This window comes from Drosophila ananassae, unplaced genomic scaffold (genome assembly GCF_017639315.1).
Source record: "Drosophila ananassae strain 14024-0371.13 unplaced genomic scaffold, ASM1763931v2 tig00000108, whole genome shotgun sequence".
Classification (NCBI taxonomy): domain Eukaryota; kingdom Metazoa; phylum Arthropoda; class Insecta; order Diptera; family Drosophilidae; genus Drosophila; species Drosophila ananassae.
In genome coordinates this window covers 177,639-198,670 of record NW_025319116.1, presented here as the reverse complement: position 1 = coordinate 198,670, position 21,032 = coordinate 177,639, and the positions used below count along the sequence as shown (strand labels likewise).

The 21,032-nt window shown below is 43.2% G+C and overlaps 2 non-coding genes and 1 pseudogene across 2 annotated transcripts; all 3 read left to right on the top strand.

The window, feature by feature from the left end:
- The first annotated feature begins 6,762 nt into the window (after positions 1-6,762).
- LOC116656324 lies at positions 6,763-8,757 on the top strand. The gene has a single exon (XR_004311289.2). It is a non-coding gene; the product is annotated as a small subunit ribosomal RNA (ribosomal RNA).
- Positions 8,758-9,443: 686 nt separating this feature from the next.
- LOC116656285 lies at positions 9,444-9,622 on the top strand. The gene has a single exon (XR_004311255.1). It is a non-coding gene; the product is annotated as a 5.8S ribosomal RNA (ribosomal RNA).
- A 330-nt stretch (positions 9,623-9,952) lies between these two features.
- On the top strand, positions 9,953-19,702 carry LOC116656286 (annotated as a pseudogene).
- The last annotated feature ends 1,330 nt before the right edge of the window (positions 19,703-21,032 follow it).

The window sequence follows — 21,032 nt, the reverse complement described above, 5'->3', positions numbered from 1 at the left end:
ATATTAAAATATTTTTATATGGATATGAAAATATTAAAATATTTTTATATGGATATGAAAATATTAAAATATTTTTATATGGATATGAAAATACGTAGTATAAAAAATACCACATTTTACGAAAGCGTAGTCAAAAAGGTATATATGGTAGGTGGTGTCAGCCTACCTATATAATATATGAAATATATTATATTAAATATATTAAACATTATTATATCGATATGAGCTAATATTGATATAAGTCCGCTATTTATATGAAAATAAAGAAATTATATGAATATAGAAATAATATTCATCAAATACTAAATATTAAAATATTTTTATATGGATATGAAAATATTCATATATATACGACATATATGAAAATATATGAAGTATATGAGAAATTTGACGGAGGGAGAAAATGTATAGATAAATGACCGGTTTTACGTAAGCTGTGTCAAAAAGGTATATATGGTAGGTGGTGTCGGCCTACCTATATAATATACAATTATATATTATATTTGTATAAATTATATTATTAAGATAATATAGTTGAAGCGTAAGTGTTATATTAATATTTCATTAATATGACAAGTTTCCAAATATTATCGTTAAACTCTGGAGCTTTTAAGTAAGCTGTGTCAAAAAGGTATATATGGTAGGTGGTGTCGGCCTACCTATATAATATATTAAATATATTATATAAAATATTAAATTGAAAATATTAAAATATTTTCATATGGAAATGAATATATATTGAAATGAATGTTTTAGTATATATAAGTCATATAAATGATAAAAGTATTCTGATGAGTATTTTTAGGTGAGAGGGAGAAGATATATAAATACCACACTTTACGAAAGCGTAGTCAAAAAGATATATATGGTAGGTGGTGTCGGCCTGCCTATATAATATTAATATTAAAATTTATATTATATGGATATATTTAAAATACCAAAATGAATGCTTTTAAGTGAGGGGGAGAAGATATATAAATACCACACTTTACGAAAGCGTAGTCAAAAAGATATATATGGTAGGTGGTGTCGGCCTGCCTATATAATATTAATATTAAAATTTATATTATATGGATATATTTAAAATACCAAAATGAATGCTTTTAAGTGAGGGGGAGAAGATATATAAATACCACACTTTACGAAAGCGTAGTCAAAAAGATATATATGGTAGGTGGTGTCGGCCTGCCTGTATAATATTAATATTAAAATTTATATTATATGAATATATTTAAAATACCAAAATGAATGCTTTTAAGTGAGGGGGAGAAGATATTTAAATACCACACTTTACGAAAGCGTAGTCAAAAAGGTATATATTTTTTTTTTTATTATCAGGGTACATTATTTATTTAAAACTGTCCTTTGCGGACAACCATTAAATTTTGTTACATCAACTTCACTAATAATTAGAAATACATGTATAAGTAGTATTATAGTACATTAGAGTATGTTAACGGTGTTTACTAAATTTAGGGATACATTCTAGTTTATTATGTTTAATTTATATTTACTAAATTTAGGATTACATTCTAGTTTAGTATATTTAATTTATATTTATTGAAAGTTTATCTCTATTAAGATGTTGATGCGAGGTCCAATGGGTGCGTCCTTTTCAATCTTCTGGGCTGCTCTCTGTTGTTCAGCAAGGCGACGGCAGTCCGGTTTGGGTGATCATGGAGCCGCTGTCTGTAGCGCACGCTGCTTTTCTTAATCTCGTCCCTCACCCATGGGAACTTCAAGACCTCGTGGATGGTGATGTTGTCGTGGAAGGGGTGGGCCCCAGTGGCAATTCTCAACGCTCTGTTTTCCAGTGTTTGGATCATTCGCACATTCGATGACTTAGCAGTGCCCCAGAGCTGGATGCCATATGTCCAGATTGGACGTATAATGGCTTTATAGACAAGAAGCTTCGAAGACGTTCGGAGCTTCGATCTTCTGCCCATAATCCAGTAAAAGGAGCGAAGTCTCTCGTAGGCCTGTTTACGTTTTTTCTCAATATGCGGCCTCCACGTGAGTCTCCGATCGAGAGTGAACCCCAGGTAGTTGGGAGTGTCCACTTGTGGGATTGGGGAACCGTTTAGGTGGACTGTGGGGCAGTTGCCTGGGCGGAGAGAGAATGTGGTGGAGGTGGACTTCTCATTGCTGACTTCAATGTTCCACCGCTTTTGCCATCCGTTGAGCAGGTCTAGCTGTTGTTGCATGACGGCGGCAGCCTCTATGGCGCTGTCCGAAACGGTCAGAAATGCGGTGTCGTCAGCGTAGGTTGCAGCCATCAGGTCCCTGTTCTGTAGAACGGGGAGGTCAGCCGTGTAGAGGTTGTAGAGCAGTGGGCCAAGAACGCTGCCTTGAGGGACTCCAGCGTGAACCACTCTGAGCTCAGAGATGGCCTCGCCGCATCTTACCGCAAACCTACGGTCTTCCAGAAAAGCCTTCAGAAATAAGAAGTATGGTCGAGGCAATGCTGTCTTGAGCTTGTAGAGGAGTCCGGGATGCCAGACCCGGTCGAATGCTTGCTTAACGTCCAGCATGACGGCCATGCAGTACTTTCTGGTTTCAAAAGCGTCCAGAATGTACTGCACGACCCTATGGCACTGCTCAGGAGTTCCATGTCGCCTCCTGAAGCCAAACTGGTGATCAGGGATCAGTCCAGCCTCGTCCAGTACAGGCAATGCTCTGCTCAAAAATACTCTTTCGAGTATTTTGGAGAGCATTGGAAGTAGGCTTATTGGACGGTATGAGGCGAGATTGGCTTCAGGTTTACCAGGCTTAGGTATCATGGCTACTTGGGCACGTTTCCATGAAGACGGAAAGTACCCTATCTCCATGCATCTGTTGTAAATCCTGGTGATGAGTAGGATGCTAGGAGGTGGCAGTAGCTTTAATGCAATCGCATTGATACCATCATCGCCCGGGGCCTTGGTGTTGCTCATGATGGAGATGAGCTCGGCTGTTTCCTCAGTTGTGACTGGACGAATCGGGTCGGCATCCCGGAGAGGCTCGGCTAGTAGCCGGGCAGTTTCAGCTGCGTCCTCCGTTGAGCAACGACTGTGGGGCGTAAAGACCTCTTCTAGGTGTTCGGCGAAGGCGTTGGCCCTGTCAGTCTCGGATCTGCACCAGATGCCGTCAGCTCTTTTCACGGGAGGGATCCTTTTCAGGGGCCGTCTGATGGTTTTCGTGACCCGCCATAGGTTGTTCTGGGGGTCGCCTGGCTCAAGTTGCTCAACAAACCCGTCAAAAGCCTCCTTCCTTAGCCTCGCCAGAGTCTCCGACAGAAGTTTGCACGCTCTGTTAAGGGCGGTTTTGTCTAAGGGGTTCCTTGAGAGCATCCATACTCTCCGGAGTCGGCGTTTTTCGATCTTGAGCTCTTCGACTTCCGGGCTCCAGAAGTGGATGTCTTTGTCGGTTGCTCTTGGGCGGTTGGAGAGTCTCGGTGCAGCTACTGAGGCTGCTTGTTGGATTTGAGCGGTCATTGTTTCCACGGCAGTTTCGATGTCATGAGGAGAGTCAAGAGGCAGGCTGGGGTCAGTAAAGGTGATTAGGTGAGATTGGTACTTGCCAATATCCGTAGATTTAAAGATTAGCCTTTTACGGGCTGACCTGAGCAGAGCGGGGCTGTAGAGGGATACGGCGAAGGCGCTGTGGTCCGAAATGAGGTCGACCACTTCTCTGGTTTGAATTCCAGCAGAATCCAGTCCTCCTGAGATGACGAAGTCCAGCACATCTGGGATCTTATGAGGATCCGTAGGCCAGTACGTCGGTGCCCCTGTCCCGTGACAGCTAAGATTTCGGGATTGTACTTGCCTGTACAGTGCAGTGCCTTTCGGGTTCCTGATCCTAGAGCCCCACCACGGGTGTTTGGCATTGAAGTCCCCGCCAATGATGAATTTGGGACCGAGACAATCAAGGAGCGAACCAAAGTCCTCGACGCTAACGCTGTGTTTGGGCGGACAGTAGGCAGCAGCAATGGTGATATCTCCGTTGGTGGTGGTGACTTGGATTTGGGCGCATTGAACCCACTCTTCTCTGATGGCAGGAAGGGCCTCATATTTGATGCTGCTTCGGATCAGAATGGCTGCGCCTCCACGACCTCTGCCGTTGGGGTGGTTGGCGGCAATGATGTCATAACCTCGGATTTTTAAGTATGATCGGGTGGTGAAGTGCGTTTCCGAAATTAGGAGAACGTCGGCTTGATTGGTCTTACAGTAAAGTTCGACTTCTGGCCTGGAACTAACCAGGCCGTTGGCGTTCCAAACTGTAATGTCTAGTCCCGCTTGCATAGCGAGCTGCAGATGGTGGCCATCATTTTGGTCATTTGGCTCATGACCTTCTCCATCATTCGCTCGAACATCGACTCCATCCTGGCCATTAAGGCGTCCATCGGGTTGTCTGTAGGACTAGGATCGGGATTGTCTAGCTGTGGTACTCCACTTTTGGCAGCGCTGGCGTAGCTCAAGTTGGGGTTGACCTTGCTGAAGTGAGGCTGCTGGCCTCGTGGTACTGTCGGCTTTGAGGCGAACGCGCCTTTGGCCTTCTTATAGCTTGGACAGCCTTTGTAAGAGGCTGTATGAGGCCCGTTGCAGTGGAGGCAAAGGGCTGGTTCGCTGGAGGCTTTGGTGCATTCAGCGGTGGGGTGGCGATCTCCGCACTTGACGCAACGGTGCTCCATTTGGCAGTAACGCTGGGTGTGGCCGAACGCCTGGCAACGATAACATTGAGGAACGTCATTGAATTTCATTGGCGGCTCGACCGTGACAACGGTGCTGCATAGCCGTTTAATCTGGAATGCTTCTTTGTTATTTTTAGCGGGCTCGAGGTTGACGAAGAAGAGGTTCAGCGGTTTCTTCGTTCCTCTTTGTGTGGGATTGTATAAGTCCCTGACGTTATGCCCATGGAAGCTGAAGCACTCCTTAATGTCGTCCGGGTCAGTGGAGAAGTGAAGGCCTTTTACGACAACTCGGTAGGCGCGTTCGTCTCTGGGCTGGAAAGTGTGGTATCGCTTGTTGTTCTCGTTTAGAAATTGCTTCAATTTGGTATATGACTCCTTATTCGGAGTCATAACCCTTGTGGTGTTGCTCAGGCTAGTCTTGAAAGTGACGTCAACTTTGTCGCCAAGGGCGCTGGAGATGGCTTTAGACAGGGCTTTAATGTTGGTCACATCTGGTATAAAAATCGGGGGAGGCTTTATTTCCTTGGGGGTCTTCTTGGGAGCGTCAGTCTTTAAAGCCGTTGAAGGATTTTCGCTTTCAGCTTCGGAGTCCGAGAGCTCGTCGTCGTCCGAGAGAAGGGCAAAGGAATTACCTTGGAGTCTAAGCTTGGTCAAAAGCGCGGCTCTAGCTGCCGCGCTGGTGCTGGGTTTTTCTTCGCTGGGTTTCTTGGCCGACTTGCGCTTTACTTCTCCGGGTTCGGATTCGCTGGAATCGCTTCCGAAGACTTCGCTGGAGTTAGGCTTTTTCCTGGGCGGCTTAGCCTTGGGCGATCGGGGCGGCGCTTGCCATTCCATGGTGGTTTGCCGCGAATTCGGGTTTTAAAAGGGCCCAAATTCGCGCCAAGCTTTCCAAAGTTTGGAGAGCTTATAAAGTTCTTGAAAGTTCTAAGCTTTGGGAGGTTCGGAACTCCGCTAAGCTTGCAGCGGTTCGTGTCTTTACTAAAGCTTAAAGCTTAAAGCTTGAAAGCTTTGAACTTTAAGCTTTAAGCTTGAAAGCTTCAATAAGCTTGGTAATTTTCCACGCACGTGGTTATTTTTGCGCACAGAAAATTGCGATTTTTCACAAAACTATGAGTGTCACTGTCACTATTTTGTTTTCACTTGATTGTATTTAGGCTCCCACGCGGGGGACACTAAATTCCGTCTCTGTCGGTAAGGTTTTTGCGGTTTTATACGGTTCTCACACGGAGCACACACGGAGGCACGTCTGTTCGCTTCAGAAGCTCGATCGCGACTAAAAAGGTATATATGGTAGGTGGTGTCAGCCTACCTATATAATATACAATTTTATATTATATTTATATAAATTATATTATTAAGATAATATAGTTGAAACGTAAGTGTTATATTAATATTTCATTAATTTGACAAGTTTCCGAATATTATCGTTAAACTCTGGAGCTAGGTTAGTAAAAAGTTACTTTTTCTTTCCTAGCGTCTATATGAAGTTATATTAAATTTTATTTAATTTAATTTTCATATGTGTATATGATGATGATATTATTATATATTATTATTATATGCATACATATTAAACAAAATATATATTAAAATATTAAAACTTTTGAATATGTAAGTGCTTAGTTTTATATCATATAAAACTAAACTAATTTACAAAGAAATTAAATTTTAAATTTATTATCAAATTACAATTGTTATAATATTATTATAATATTAAACAAATATATATATGTGAATATATACAAATTGTTGTATGTGAATATAAAAAGATATTTTAGAATTAAATATATGCATAATATGTAATATATTAAATAAAGGCTAAAAACAATAGAGTAGCAATTATACCATGTAAAAAGACCACACAATGTTTTTAATAAACAAAAGAAAAACCCGGTTACACGTCCCAGCCGGGTTTAAGAAAGCCAAAATTAAAATATATATAAATATTCTATATATATTTATTTTATAAAGAACGAATATTGAATGCCATTTAATAATTGGCCAAATTCGTTATTAATATAATATATACAAATATTTGCAATATTTATTTTCTAAATATCAAAATGAAAATAATATATCAAGAAATAAACATTATTCTGGTTGATCCTGCCAGTAGTTATATGCTTGTCTCAAAGATTAAGCCATGCATGTCTAAGTACACACGCATTAAAAGTGAAACCGCAAAAGGCTCATTATATCAGTTATGGTTCCTTAGATCGTTAACAGTTACTTGGATAACTGTGGTAATTCTAGAGCTAATACATGCAATTAAAACATGAACCTTATGGGACATGTGCTTTTATTAGGCTAAAACCAAGCGATCGCAAGATCGTTATATTGGTTGAACTCTAGATAACATGCAGATCGTATGGTCTTGTACCGACGACAGATCTTTCAAATGTCTGCCCTATCAACTTTTGATGGTAGTATCTAGGACTACCATGGTTGCAACGGGTAACGGGGAATCAGGGTTCGATTCCGGAGAGGGAGCCTGAGAAACGGCTACCACATCTAAGGAAGGCAGCAGGCGCGTAAATTACCCACTCCCAGCTCGGGGAGGTAGTGACGAAAAATAACAATACAGGACTCATATCCGAGGCCCTGTAATTGGAATGAGTACACTTTAAATCCTTTAACAAGGACCAATTGGAGGGCAAGTCTGGTGCCAGCAGCCGCGGTAATTCCAGCTCCAATAGCGTATATTAAAGTTGTTGCGGTTAAAACGTTCGTAGTTGAACTTGTGCTTCATACGGGTAGTACAACATACAATTGTAGTTAGTACTATACCTTTATGTATGTAAGCGTATTACCGGTGGAGTTCTTATATATGTTTAAATACTTGTATTTTTTCATATGTTCCTCCTATTTAAAAACCTGCATTAGTGCTCTTAAACGAGTGTTATTGTGGGCCGGTACAATTACTTTGAACAAATTAGAGTGCTTAAAGCAGGCTTCAAATGCCTGAATATTCTGTGCATGGGATAATGAAATAAGACCTCTGTTCTGCTTTCATTGGTTTTCAGATCAAGAGGTAATGATTAATAGAAGCAGTTTGGGGGCATTAGTATTACGACGCGAGAGGTGAAATTCTTGGACCGTCGTAAGACTAACTTAAGCGAAAGCATTTGCCAAAGATGTTTTCATTAATCAAGAACGAAAGTTAGAGGTTCGAAGGCGATCAGATACCGCCCTAGTTCTAACCATAAACGATGCCAGCTAGCAATTGGGTGTAGCTACTTTTATGGCTCTCTCAGTCGCTTCCCGGGAAACCAAAGCTTTTGGGCTCCGGGGGAAGTATGGTTGCAAAGCTGAAACTTAAAGGAATTGACGGAAGGGCACCACCAGGAGTGGAGCCTGCGGCTTAATTTGACTCAACACGGGAAAACTTACCAGGTCCGAACATAAGTGTGTAAGACAGATTGATAGCTCTTTCTCGAATCTATGGGTGGTGGTGCATGGCCGTTCTTAGTTCGTGGAGTGATTTGTCTGGTTAATTCCGATAACGAACGAGACTCAAATATATTAAATAGATATCTTCAGGATTATGGTGTTGAAGCTTATATAGCCTTCATTCATGGTGGCAGTAAAATGTTTATTGTGTTTGAATGTGTTTATGTAAGTGGAGCCGTACCTGTTGGTTTGTCCCATTATAAGGATACTAGCTTCTTAAATGGACAAATTGCGTCTAGCAATAATGAGATTGAGCAATAACAGGTCTGTGATGCCCTTAGATGTCCTGGGCTGCACGCGCGCTACAATGAAAGTATCAACGTGTATTTCCTAGACCGAGAGGTCCGGGTAAACCGCTGAACCACTTTCATGCTTGGGATTGTGAACTGAAACTGTTCACATGAACTTGGAATTCCTAGTAAGTGTGAGTCATTAACTCGCATTGATTACGTCCCTGCCCTTTGTGCACACCGCCCGTCGCTACTACCGATTGAATTATTTAGTGAGGTCTCCGGACGTGATCACTGTGACGCCTTGCGTGTTACGGTTGTTTCGCAGAAGTTGACCGAACTTGATTATTTAGAGGAAGTAAAAGTCGTAACAAGGTTTCCGTAGGTGAACCTGCGGAAGGATCATTATTGAATGAATCTTATCCGTTAATAAATATTTATTATTATTTAAATAATAAATAATGAAATATAATTAAAAATTGCCCAAAAATATATAATAATATTTTAATATATTATTAAAAAAGTAAATATATATGAATTATAGACGAATTGTCGTCTTCATTAGAAAAATAATAAAGAAATATATATATATGAATTATAGACGAATTGTCGTCTTTATTAAAAAAAAATAATAAAGAAATAAATTATAGGCGAATTGTCGTCTTTAAAAATTATATGAATATAAATATGAAATATATAAAATATAGACAAAATATTGTCTTGAAAAATATATATATGTATATAAAAAGACGAGATATCGTCTTAAAATAAATATAATTAGCTTGTATATGACTCATAATATACATGCGTTGCGGAATGTATTGTTCATATTAAATTATGCGCATACATTGATAAATGCAACACCTAAAATATACATTGTTGTACCTGATATTCAGGTTAATGCTTTATATAATATTCAACAATATAAAACTATTTATATTGATTATATAAAACTAAGACATTTCGCAACAATTATTTTAGGTATAAAAATAAATTTATTGAAGGAATTGATATATGCCAGTTAAATGGTGTATTTTTAATTTCTTTCAATAAAAATATAAATGACGAATTGTATATATTATATATATTTATAAAACTCTAAGCGGTGGATCACTCGGCTCATGGGTCGATGAAGAACGCAGCAAACTGTGCGTCATCGTGTGAACTGCAGGACACATGAACATCGACATTTTGAACGCATATCGCAGTCCATGCTGTTATGTACTTTAATTAATTTTGAAGTGCTGCTTGGACTACATATGGTTGAGGGTTGTAAGACTATGCTAATAAAGTTGTTTACTATTTTGTTTTTTAAACATTATAGTATGCATATGGTATATTATTGGATATATTTTATATATTCATAATATAAAAAATAAAAGCAATTATCTCACATAATAACAAAAATTTGTATGTGAAAAATGAAGATATACAATTCTTTCTTTTTTCAATTCAAATAATACTGAGAAATGTCTAGCATAAAAAATATGAAATATTTTTCATCTGGAATTGTCTCTTATTTAAAGATGCGAAAATTGAAAATACATCTAATATATTGTTCTTCATAAAATAAAGATATTGTAAATAATATTATTGCTTTATACAACCTCAACTCATATGGGACTACCCCCTGAATTTAAGCATATTAATTAGGGGAGGAAAAGAAACTAACAAGGATTTTCTTAGTAGCGGCGAGCGAAAAGAAATCAGTTCAGCACTAAGTCACTTTGTCTATATGGCAAATGTGAGATGCAGTGTATGGAGCGTCAATATTCTAGTATGAGAAATTAACGATTTAAGTCCTTCTTAAATGAGGCCATTTACCCATAGAGGGTGCCAGGCCCGTATAACGTTAATGATTACTAGATGATGTTTCCAAAGAGTCGTGTTGCTTGATAGTGCAGCACTAAGTGGGTGGTAAACTCCATCTAAAACTAAATATAACCATGAGACCGATAGTAAACAAGTACCGTGAGGGAAAGTTGAAAAGAACTCTGAATAGAGAGTTAAATAGTACGTGAAACTGCTTAGAGGTTAAGCCCGATGAACCTGAATATCCGTTATGGAAAATTCATCATTAAAGTTATAATATTTAAACAATATTATACAAATAATGTGCATTTTTTCCATATAAGGACATTGTAATCTATTAACATATTAAATTTATCATAAAATATGGCTTATAGTTTATTCAAATTATTATGCTTGCATTTTAACATAGAATAAATGTCATTAATTTGATAAAGTGTTGATAGACTAATAAGAATACAGTGCGTTAATTTTTCGGAATTATATAATGGCATAATTATCATTGATTTTTGTGTTTATTATAAGCACTTGTATGATTAACAATGCGAAAGATTCAGGATACCTTCGGGACCCGTCTTGAAACACGGACCAAGGAGTCTAACATATGTGCAAGTTATTGGGATATAAACCTAATAGCGTAATTAACTTGACTAATAATGGGATTAGTTTTTTAACTATTTTATAGCTAATTAACACAATCCCGGGGCGTTCTATATAGTTATGTATAATAATATTTATATTATTTATGCCTCTAACTGGAACGTACCTTGAGCAGATATGCTGTGACCCGAAAGATGGTGAACTATACTTGATCAGGTTGAAGTCAGGGGAAACCCTGATGGAAGACCGAAACAGTTCTGACGTGCAAATCGATTGTCAGAATTGAGTATAGGGGCGAAAGACCAATCGAACCATCTAGTAGCTGGTTCCTTCCGAAGTTTCCCTCAGGATAGCTGGTGCATTTTAATGTTATATAAAATAATCTTATCTGGTAAAGCGAATGATTAGAGGCCTTAGGGTCGAAACGATCTTAACCTATTCTCAAACTTTAAATGGGTAAGAACCTTAACTTTCTTGATATGAAGTTTAAGGTTATGATATATTGTGCCCAGTGGGCCACTTTTGGTAAGCAGAACTGGCGCTGTGGGATGAACCAAACGTAATGTTACGGTGCCCAAATTAACAACTCATGCAGAAACCATGAAAGGCGTTGGTTGCTTAAAACAGCAGGACGGTGATCATGGAAGTCGAAATCCGCTAAGGAGTGTGTAACAACTCACCTGCCGAAGCAACTAGCCCTTAAAATGGATGGCGCTTAAGTTGTATACCTATACATTACCGCTAAAGTAGATGATTTATATTACTTGTAATATAAATTTTGAAACTTTAGTGAGTAGGAAGGTACAATGGTATGCGTAGAAGTGTTTGGCGTAAGCCTGCATGGAGCTGCTATTGGTACAGATCTTGGTGGTAGTAGCAAATAATCGAATGAGACCTTGGAGGACTGAAGTGGAGAAGGGTTTCGTGTGAACAGTGGTTGATCACGAGTTAGTCGGTCCTAAGTTCAAGGCGAAAGCCGAAAATTTTCAAGTAAAAATAAAATTTACTATATGTAAAAATTATATACTTGAATAATTTTGAACGAAAGGGAATACGGTTCCAATTCCGTAACCTGTTGAGTATCCGTTTGTTATTAAATATGGGCCTCGTGCTCATCCTGGCAACAGGAACGACCATAAAGAAGCCGTCGAGAGATATCGGAAGAGTTTTCTTTTCTGTTTTATAGTCGTACTACCATGGAAGTCTTTCGCAGAGAGATATGGTAGATGGGCTAGAAGAGCATGACATATACTGTTGTGTCGATATTTTCTCCTCGGACCTTGAAAATTTATGGTGGGGATACGCAAACTTCTCAACAGGCCGTACCAATATCCGCAGCTGGTCTCCAAGGTGAAGAGTCTCTAGTCGATAGAATAATGTAGGTAAGGGAAGTCGGCAAATTAGATCCGTAACTTCGGGATAAGGATTGGCTCTGAAGATTGAGATAGTCGGGCTTGATTGGGAAACAATAATATGGTTTATGTGCTCGTTCTGGGTAAATAGAGTTTCGATCATTTATGGTTGTAACTTGTTCCCCGGATAGTTAGTTACGTATCCAATTGTGGAACTTTCTTGCTAAAATTTTTAAGAATACTAGTTGGGTCAAACCAATTAGTTCTTATTAATTATAACGATTATCAATTAACAATCAATTCAGAACTGGCACGGACTTGGGGAATCCGACTGTCTAATTAAAACAAAGCATTGTGATGGCCCTAGCGGGTGTTGACACAATGTGATTTCTGCCCAGTGCTCTGAATGTCAAAGTGAAGAAATTCAAGTAAGCGCGGGTCAACGGCGGGAGTAACTATGACTCTCTTAAGGTAGCCAAATGCCTCGTCATCTAATTAGTGACGCGCATGAATGGATTAACGAGATTCCTACTGTCCCTATCTTCCGAAGAGAGCGGACGTGTTTCTCGGTCGCTCCGTTTGAAAAATTAAATTCAGCTGAAATACGCTGCCTTTCTGGACAATTAATAGTGCGTTTTGTGTGCGAAGTGCGGTGCTACAAGTTGCGATTTGTGCGGTTGCTGTAGCTAACCGATTTTCGTGGAAAATTGCGTTTTTCCGTCGCGAAAATTCGCCACGTGTTTTTGGCAAAACAATAAAGCTTTAAGCTTTGGTGCTGCCATATCAGTGAAAACTATAAAAACAGCTTTCTATCAGCTGTTTTTGGTGCTGCCATATCGGCATAAAAACCTTAAGCAGCTGTGTGTTGGTGTTGCCATATAGGCATAAAACAGTGGAACAGCTGAGTGGAGTGTGGCCGTATTTAGTTAACTCTTTTGTGCTAAATTTGGTACATTTTGTGGCGCGGAGAATTCGAGTTTTCGAATTTAAATTCGAAAAATGCCGCGCGGTCGTGGTTGCCGCAGTCGCTCGGGCAGTCGCTCGAGCATAGCGAGCGCTGCTAGCGTCGCTAGTGCTGCCAGCGTCGCGGTCGAAGTCCGTCAAGCCCGGAAGTCAAGGGAGCGTTCCATTTCCTTTGACCTGGAGGCGGAACTGGAGCCGAAGAGGATGGACCAGCGGAGCTCGCCGAAGAAGGCCGTCGCCGAGATGGCCGTCTCGTGCCCTGGAGGGCTGAATGGAGCTGGGCTGGAAGCCCACGGAGCCAACACCGTCGCCCCCGCTGCCGCCACCATCGCTGCCATCATCGCCGAGCCCGTCGCCGTCGCCCCCGTCGCCGTCGCCCCCGTTGCTGTCCTCGAGCATGCCTCTGCTCGCGCCGCCGTTGCTGCTGGACAAGGAGCCGTCTTGGCTGAGTTGTCCGCAACCCAGCGTGCCGTTCGTGGTGCGTTGCTGAGTGGCAACTTGCAGTCAGTGTCGGCCACGTTGAGCCGTTATGACGAGCTGGTGGTGGCACTGATGCTCCGGGTTGCGGAGCTGGAGACCCGAGTAGCCATGCCGCCGCCGATGACGCCGAGCCACAACGCCGTTGGACAAGCCGCCACCCCCGTAGCCCCAGTTCCGGTCCCCCGTACCAAGGTGCGGGAGACTTGGTCCTGTGTGGTAAAGGGAACGGACCCGGAGCTCTCCAGCAGCCAGATCGCCGAGAAGGTGCGCAAGGAAGTCGCACCAGCACTTGGAGTTCGTGTGCACGAGGTCCGGGAGCTGAAGCGTGGCGGTGCTATCATCCGCACGCCGTCAGCTTCGGAGGCCTCCAAAGTCGCTGCATCGAAGAAGTTCGCCGAGGTGGGACTTAGTGTGGAGCGCAACCAGGCCGTCAAGCCTCGCCTGACGGTCTTCGATGTGGATACGGCGCTGACCCCGGAGGACTTCATGCAGGAGTTGTGGACGAACAACCTTCAGGAGGAGATGACTGTGGCTGACTTCAAGAAGTCGGTGCACTTTGCATCGAAGCCCTGGACCGCAGCTGTGGGAGGCACTACGAACGTGACTCTGGAGGTCAGCGAGAAGGCACTGGCCGCTTTAGACACCGGTAGGGTGTACATAAAGTGGTTCAGCTTCCGCTGCCGATCCCAGGTCCGGACGTATGCCTGCCATCGTTGCGTGGGCTTCGACCACAAGGTCCAGGAGTGCCGGCTCAAGGTGAGTGTGTGCCGCCAGTGCGGACAAGGGGGCCATGTAGCGGCGAAGTGCACCAATCCGGTGGACTGCCGAAATTGTCGTTTCAAGGGGCTACCGTCGGGGCATAATATGCTCTCGGCGGCCTGCCCAGTTTATAGCGCAGTTTTGGCACGTGTGAATGCAAGACACTAACATGTCTCGGCTCTTGCAAATTAATTGCCAGGGTTCGTACGCTGTTATGTGCGATGTGGGGCAGATGATGTGTGAAAAGGGCTACGTCGTGGCACTGTTGCAGGAGCCGTACAACCGCTATGGCGGGGTGCGCGGTTTGCCCGCAAATATGCGGGTATTTCCTGACAGCAGAGGCCGCGCCGCAGTCGTTGTGAATGACCCCGGCATAGAGTGCACTTTAGTGAACTCTACTGACTGGGGTGTATGTGTGGGTTTAGAGGGGATTTTTGGTAGGTTGTATGTTGTAAGTGTATATTGCAAGTTTTCCGAGCCATTAGATCCGTACCTTCAGTACATGAATGCGGTACTACTCCAGGTGAGTAGCAATCCTGTCATTCTTGGCCTTGATGCGAACGCGTCATCCCCCCTCTGGTTCAGTAAGATGTCCAGGCTTGGTCCTGGCCATCGGAACTATGACCGGGGTGAGACGCTGGCCGAATGGGTGATCACCCAGGATGTACAGGTTGTTAACAAGCCTAGCGAGTGGTACACATTCAACAGTCCGAACGGAGCGAGTGACATTGATGTTACTCTCGCGAATGAGGCAGCAATGAGAGTGTGTGATTTTCAATGGAGTGTGTTGGGGGGTCAAGGTGTGAGTGATCATAATCCGATTGAGATTGTGGTCACCCGCGCCGTGGCCCTGGAACCGAATGAGGGGCTTAATGGGTGGTGCTATCGTGGTGCGAATTGGGCCCTTCATGGGCATTATGTGAGAGAAGCGGCGACGCAAGTCCCGTTTAGCACCTTCTGTGCTATGAATGTGGATGAGCAGGTTGCATGTGTGACAGAGTGGGTTACGAGTGCGAATGATTCCATGTTTGCGAGGCACCATAAGGTGACTCGTAAACGTGTTAAGTGGTGGACGCGTGAACTGCAAGCCGAGAAGCGGTCTCTCCGGTCTCTGAGGAAGAGATTCCAAAGGGCCAGAAGGACTAATGCGGACGGCGTGGCCCAGCTTAGGGATCAGCTTAGTACTAGGGTTCATGAGTACAAGCATAGGGTTTTGCGTGTGAAAGATGACGAGTGGCGTTCTTTCGTAGATCGAAATAAACACGATCCCTGGGGTCGTGTTTACAAGATTCTGCGGGAGAATGGGAAGGAGGGGTCCAGGGATATTTGTGCCCTACGGGTTGAAGGTCGAGACCTTATAACCTGGAAGGATTGTGTGGAATGTCTTTTGTCCGAATTCTTTCCTAGGGAGGATCGGCAGCACTCAGTGCCTGATGCAGTGGGTGATGCCGATCCCCTCCTGATGAGCGAGCTTCAGTGGGCTTTCACTAAGCTTCGCTCTGGGAAAGCGCCTGGTCTGGATGGGTTCACGGGGGAAATTTGTAAAAGTGTCTGGAAGTCCATTCCAGATCACTTGTATGAATTATACTCCAAGTGTGTGAGTGAGGGGGCCTTTCCGAGTGCATGGAAGTGCACGAGGGTGAGTGTGCTCCTAAAGTCACTCGATAGGGACCGGAGCAATCCGCGTTCCTTTCGGGGCATCAGTCTCGTTCCAGTTCTTGCAAAAGTTCTGGAGAGAGTGCTGGTGGAACGGCTGCAGGAGTGTGTGGGGAGCCAGATGTCTGATAGGCAGTTTGGCTTCCGTGAAGGGAGGTGTGCGGAGGACGCTTGGAGGAGCGTTAAGGACTCTGTGAGATCCAGCAACTCCAAGTACGTTCTCGGTGTGTTTGTGGATTTTAAGGGGGCTTTCGATTACCTAAGTTGGGCTAGTGTGATTCAGAGGTTGAACGAGTGTGGGTGCCGGGACGTAGCTCTTTGGAAGAGCTATTTCTCGGGACGAAATGCATGTGTGGTGGGAGTGAATGAGGTTGTTTGGAAGGATGTGGTTCGTGGTTGTCCACAGGGCTCCATCTGTGGTCCATTTATATGGAACCTCATGATGGATCCCCTGCTGTGGCAGCTCGAGCAAGCGTGGCAGTGTTGTGCGTATGCGGACGACTTGCTCATCTTGGTTGAGGGCCAGTCGCGTTCGATGATTGAGGCAAGCGCCTCAGAGTGCTTGCGCATTGTTGGCCAGTGGGGCGACAGTGTGGGTGTCAGCTTGGCAAGGGATAAGACTGTGACAATGCTGCTGAAAGGCAGCTTGTCCAGGTCCCCCGTTGTCAGGCTTGACGGCTCCAGCATAAGGTATGCGAAACAGGTGAAGTACCTGGGCGTGACCGTTGGAGAACGGTTGCGCTTCGCACCACACCTTGCCAATCTGAAGGACCGATTGGTCGGTACGGTTGGACGATTGCGCCGAGTTTTGAGAAGTGAATGGGGCCTCAGCAGAAAAGCTGCTCGCACCATATATGGTGGTCTGTTTGTTGCTTGTGCAGCAAGCGGATCACCTTCGTGGTACGATGCAGTCTTGGACGTTAGGGGCAGAATGAAAATTTTAAGTGTGCAGAGATTGATTTTGTTGGGGTGTATGCCTGTGTGTCGCACTGTCTCTACGGAGGCATTGCAAGTTTTGTTTGGAGCAGTTCCCCTTGACTTGGAGATACGGCGTAGAGCCGTAAGCTACAAGCTCAAGAAGGGGCTGCCATTGCTGCAGGATGAATGGCTGTTCCGTGAAATGTCGGGAGGGAACGTGGAGAGTTTAGGGCCAAGTGAATGGAAGTCTATGTTGCGTGAATGTGTCCTGTCGGACTGGCAAGCCCGATGGGATAATAGTGAGAATGGGCGGGCTACTTACGAGTTCATTCCAGATGTCTCGTTTGTTGTCGATCGACCGGACTTTGGTTTCAACCTTAGTGCCGGGTTCCTGTTGACTGGCCATGGATCGCTGAATGCATTCTTGCATAGGCGGAACTTGGCGGGCAGTCCGGAATGCCGGTGTGGCTCTCGGCAGGAGACCTGGAAACATGTTCTCTGTGAGTGTCCGTTGTATGATGATCTTCGTGATCTGGGCGGGTTGGGTGTGGTTCAGGCTGGGGGGGACTTTGACTTTAGTCAAGTGCTCTCCACGAGCGATAGGATTAGCAGGTTGAATGTGTTTGCTAGAGCCGTATTCAGTCGTCGACGAATGCGTTGATTTGTAGATGCCGAGATGTGTTAGGGGTGAATGGTGCGTGAATCAGGATCGAGTGAATAGGTGTGTGCAAAGTTCGCCGGGTTTTCGCCCGCCGCCGGGGTTACCAGTCCCCGAGCTTCATGGTAGCCAAACTGGGAGTGCTTCGTTGAGTTGCACGAACCTGACCAGAGGATTTTTCTGGTACCACGGGTGATGAGGATTCACGGAGATGGTGCTCCAAATCCGCCTTGTCACAAGCCCTTAGGGGTTGTTGGGAACATAGCTGGCCGTCTTCGAGCGGTCTGGTCACTGACCAGCAGCGATTGCCGCGGTTTGCGGAAGAGGAAGGAATAGTCCTCGCCTCCGAACAGTGAGAAAGCCATGTCCATGAACATGGTGGATAAAACTGTACCACCTTATGATTTGGCTTCGGCCACTTCATAATCTATTCCCAGCAGCTATGTACTATCCAGGGCCACCGACCCGTGACTGTTCTGGAGTCAAAATCGGTAGTGTCCTTGTTGGCACGGCGCCTGACCGGAGGCTGTGATAATATCTGGTACCACGGGTGCCAGGAGCCCACGGAACTTGTTCCGTCCTGGCTATGGTGAGGCCCCCTAGGGAGCTACGTGGTGGTTGTGGTTTAACACCCGAATGCGGGTAGAGCCTCTGGCTCGACGTGGAGTTGCGTTATACAACCGGGTGCCGTGATCCCAAAGATCGGAAGAGGTTTAGATAGGCCTCCATCCTTAACCGAGGATTAAGTCATGACCGAACAGATTGACTTACATTCGGTATCCGGCGGAACATGGTTCCAAAGGGGCGCTGATTGACGCATAGTTTCATATCCCACGCCCGAGGGGGCCGTGAGATTAAGCCAACATGGCAGGTGCTCACGTTAAACATATCAGACTTTCATGTCCCTATCTACTATCTAGCGAAACCACAGCCAAGGGAACGGGCTTGGAATAATTAGCGGGGAAAGAAGACCCTTTTGAGCTTGACTCTAATCTGGCAGTGTAAGGAGACATAAGAGGTGTAGAATAAGTGGGAGATATTAGACTTCGGTTTGGTATCGCCAATGAAATACCACTACTCTTATTGTTTCCTTACTTACTTGATTAAATGGAACGTGTATCATTTCCTAGCCATTATACGGATATATTTATTATATCTTATGGTATTGGGTTTTGATGCAAGCTTCTTGATCAAAGTATCACGAGTTTGTTATATAATCGCAAACAAATTCTTTAATGAGAGATGCATTTACTGTATTATTGATTTGAAAATTTGGTATAACTCCAATTACTCAGGTATGATCCAATTCAAGGACATTGCCAGGTAGGGAGTTTGACTGGGGCGGTACATCTCTCAAATAATAACGGAGGTGTCCCAAGGCCAGCTCAGTGCGGACAGAAACCACACATAGAGCAAAAGGGCAAATGCTGACTTGATCTCGGTGTTCAGTACACACAGGGACAGCAAAAGCTCGGCCTATCGATCCTTTTGGTTTAAAGAGTTTTTAACAAGAGGTGTCAGAAAAGTTACCATAGGGATAACTGGCTTGTGGCGGCCAAGCGTTCATAGCGACGTCGCTTTTTGATCCTTCGATGTCGGCTCTTCCTATCATTGTGAAGCAAAATTCACCAAGCGTTGGATTGTTCACCCATGCAAGGGAACGTGAGCTGGGTTTAGACCGTCGTGAGACAGGTTAGTTTTACCCTACTAATGACAAAACGTTGTTGCGACAGCATTCCTGCGTAGTACGAGAGGAACCGCAGGTACGGACCAATGGCACAATACTTGTTCGAGCGAACAGTGGTATGACGCTACGTCCGTTGGATTATGCCTGAACGCCTCTAAGGTCGTATCCGTGCTGGACTGCAATGATAAATAAGGGGCAATTTGCATTGTATGGCTTCTAAACCATTTAAAGTTTATTATTTATATTTTAAACGACAATGGATGTGATGCCAATGTAATTTGTAACATAGTAAATTGGGAGGATCTTTGATCACCTGGTGCCATGCTAGTTACATATGAAAACATTATTTAATACAATGACAAAGCCTAGAATCAATTGTAAACGACTTTTGTAACGGGCAAGGTGTTGTAAGTGGTTGAGCAGCTGCCATACTGCGATCCACTGAAGCTTATCCTTTGCTTGATGATTCGAAAATATATACACAAAGTGTTGTATATATATATTAATTATATATATTTTTTTTTAAATATATTTATTTATATATATATATATAACGCAGTGTGTATTGCACAGCGTTCGAGCGCTACAGGTAGCCAAATGCATCGTCATCTTATTAGTGACGCGCAAATATAAAATGTTGACAAGATGAATATGATATAAAAATATCATATATATAAAATGAAAAAAAAAAAATTTTTCATCAAAGTATAAGTCCGTAATATACGGACGGCGGGAGTTGTAATAACTTTTGCCTGGTAGCCCTTTGACTCGTCATCATATTAGTGACGCGCATGATTCAATTCATGAGATTCCTACTGTCCCTATCTAAACTTTTTTAAAAATATTAAAAATTTTTCCAAGTACAAAAATTTATGAATGGATTTGAATATACAAAATGTTAACACGATAATATTAATGTCTCTGCTGTATTGATAATATTAATATAATATTAAATCAACATATATATAAAATGAAAAAAAAAATTTTTTTTCATCAAAGTATAAGTCCGTAATATACGGACGGCGGGAGTTGTAATAACTTTTGCCAGGTAGCCCTTTGACTCGTCATCATATTAGTGACGCGCATGATTCAATTCATGAGATTCCTACTGTCCCTATCTAAACTTTTTTAAAAATATTAAAAATTTTTCCAAGTACAAAAATTTATGAATGGATTTGAATATACAAAATGTTAACACGATAATATTAATGTCTCTGCTGTATTGATAATATTAATATAATATTAAATCAACATATATATAAAATGAAAAAAAAAATTTTTTTCATCAAAGTATAAGTCCGTAATATACGGACGGCGGGAGTTGTAATAACTTTTGCCAGGTAGCCCTTTGACTCGTCATCATATTAGTGACGCGCATGATTCAATTCATGAGATTCCTACTGTCCCTATTGATTCGCCGTGTGGTAGCGGCGAAGAATACTGCCACAGCTCCCCATAGCTTGTCGTAGGAGGCGACTAATATGGCAAGGTTCCCCATCCGAGCTTGTCGGAGCTAAAGGGGTGGGTCACCGAGCCCACAAACTTCGGTACCACGGGTTGGATAGTGTCCAAGCACTACCATTTGAGGTAGGCCCCCTTGTGGGAGTATCGTGGTGGCTGTGGTTGATACCCAAATCGCGGGTAGAGTCCTCGGACTCGACGTGGAGTTGCGTTATACAACTCGGGCGCTGTGACCCATAGATCAGTAGAGGTGATAGATACACTTCGCTCCTCACCAAGGGGAAGTATTCTGTCCGACTCGCAGATACTTAAATTGGTACCGGGCTAGTTGCTATGTATT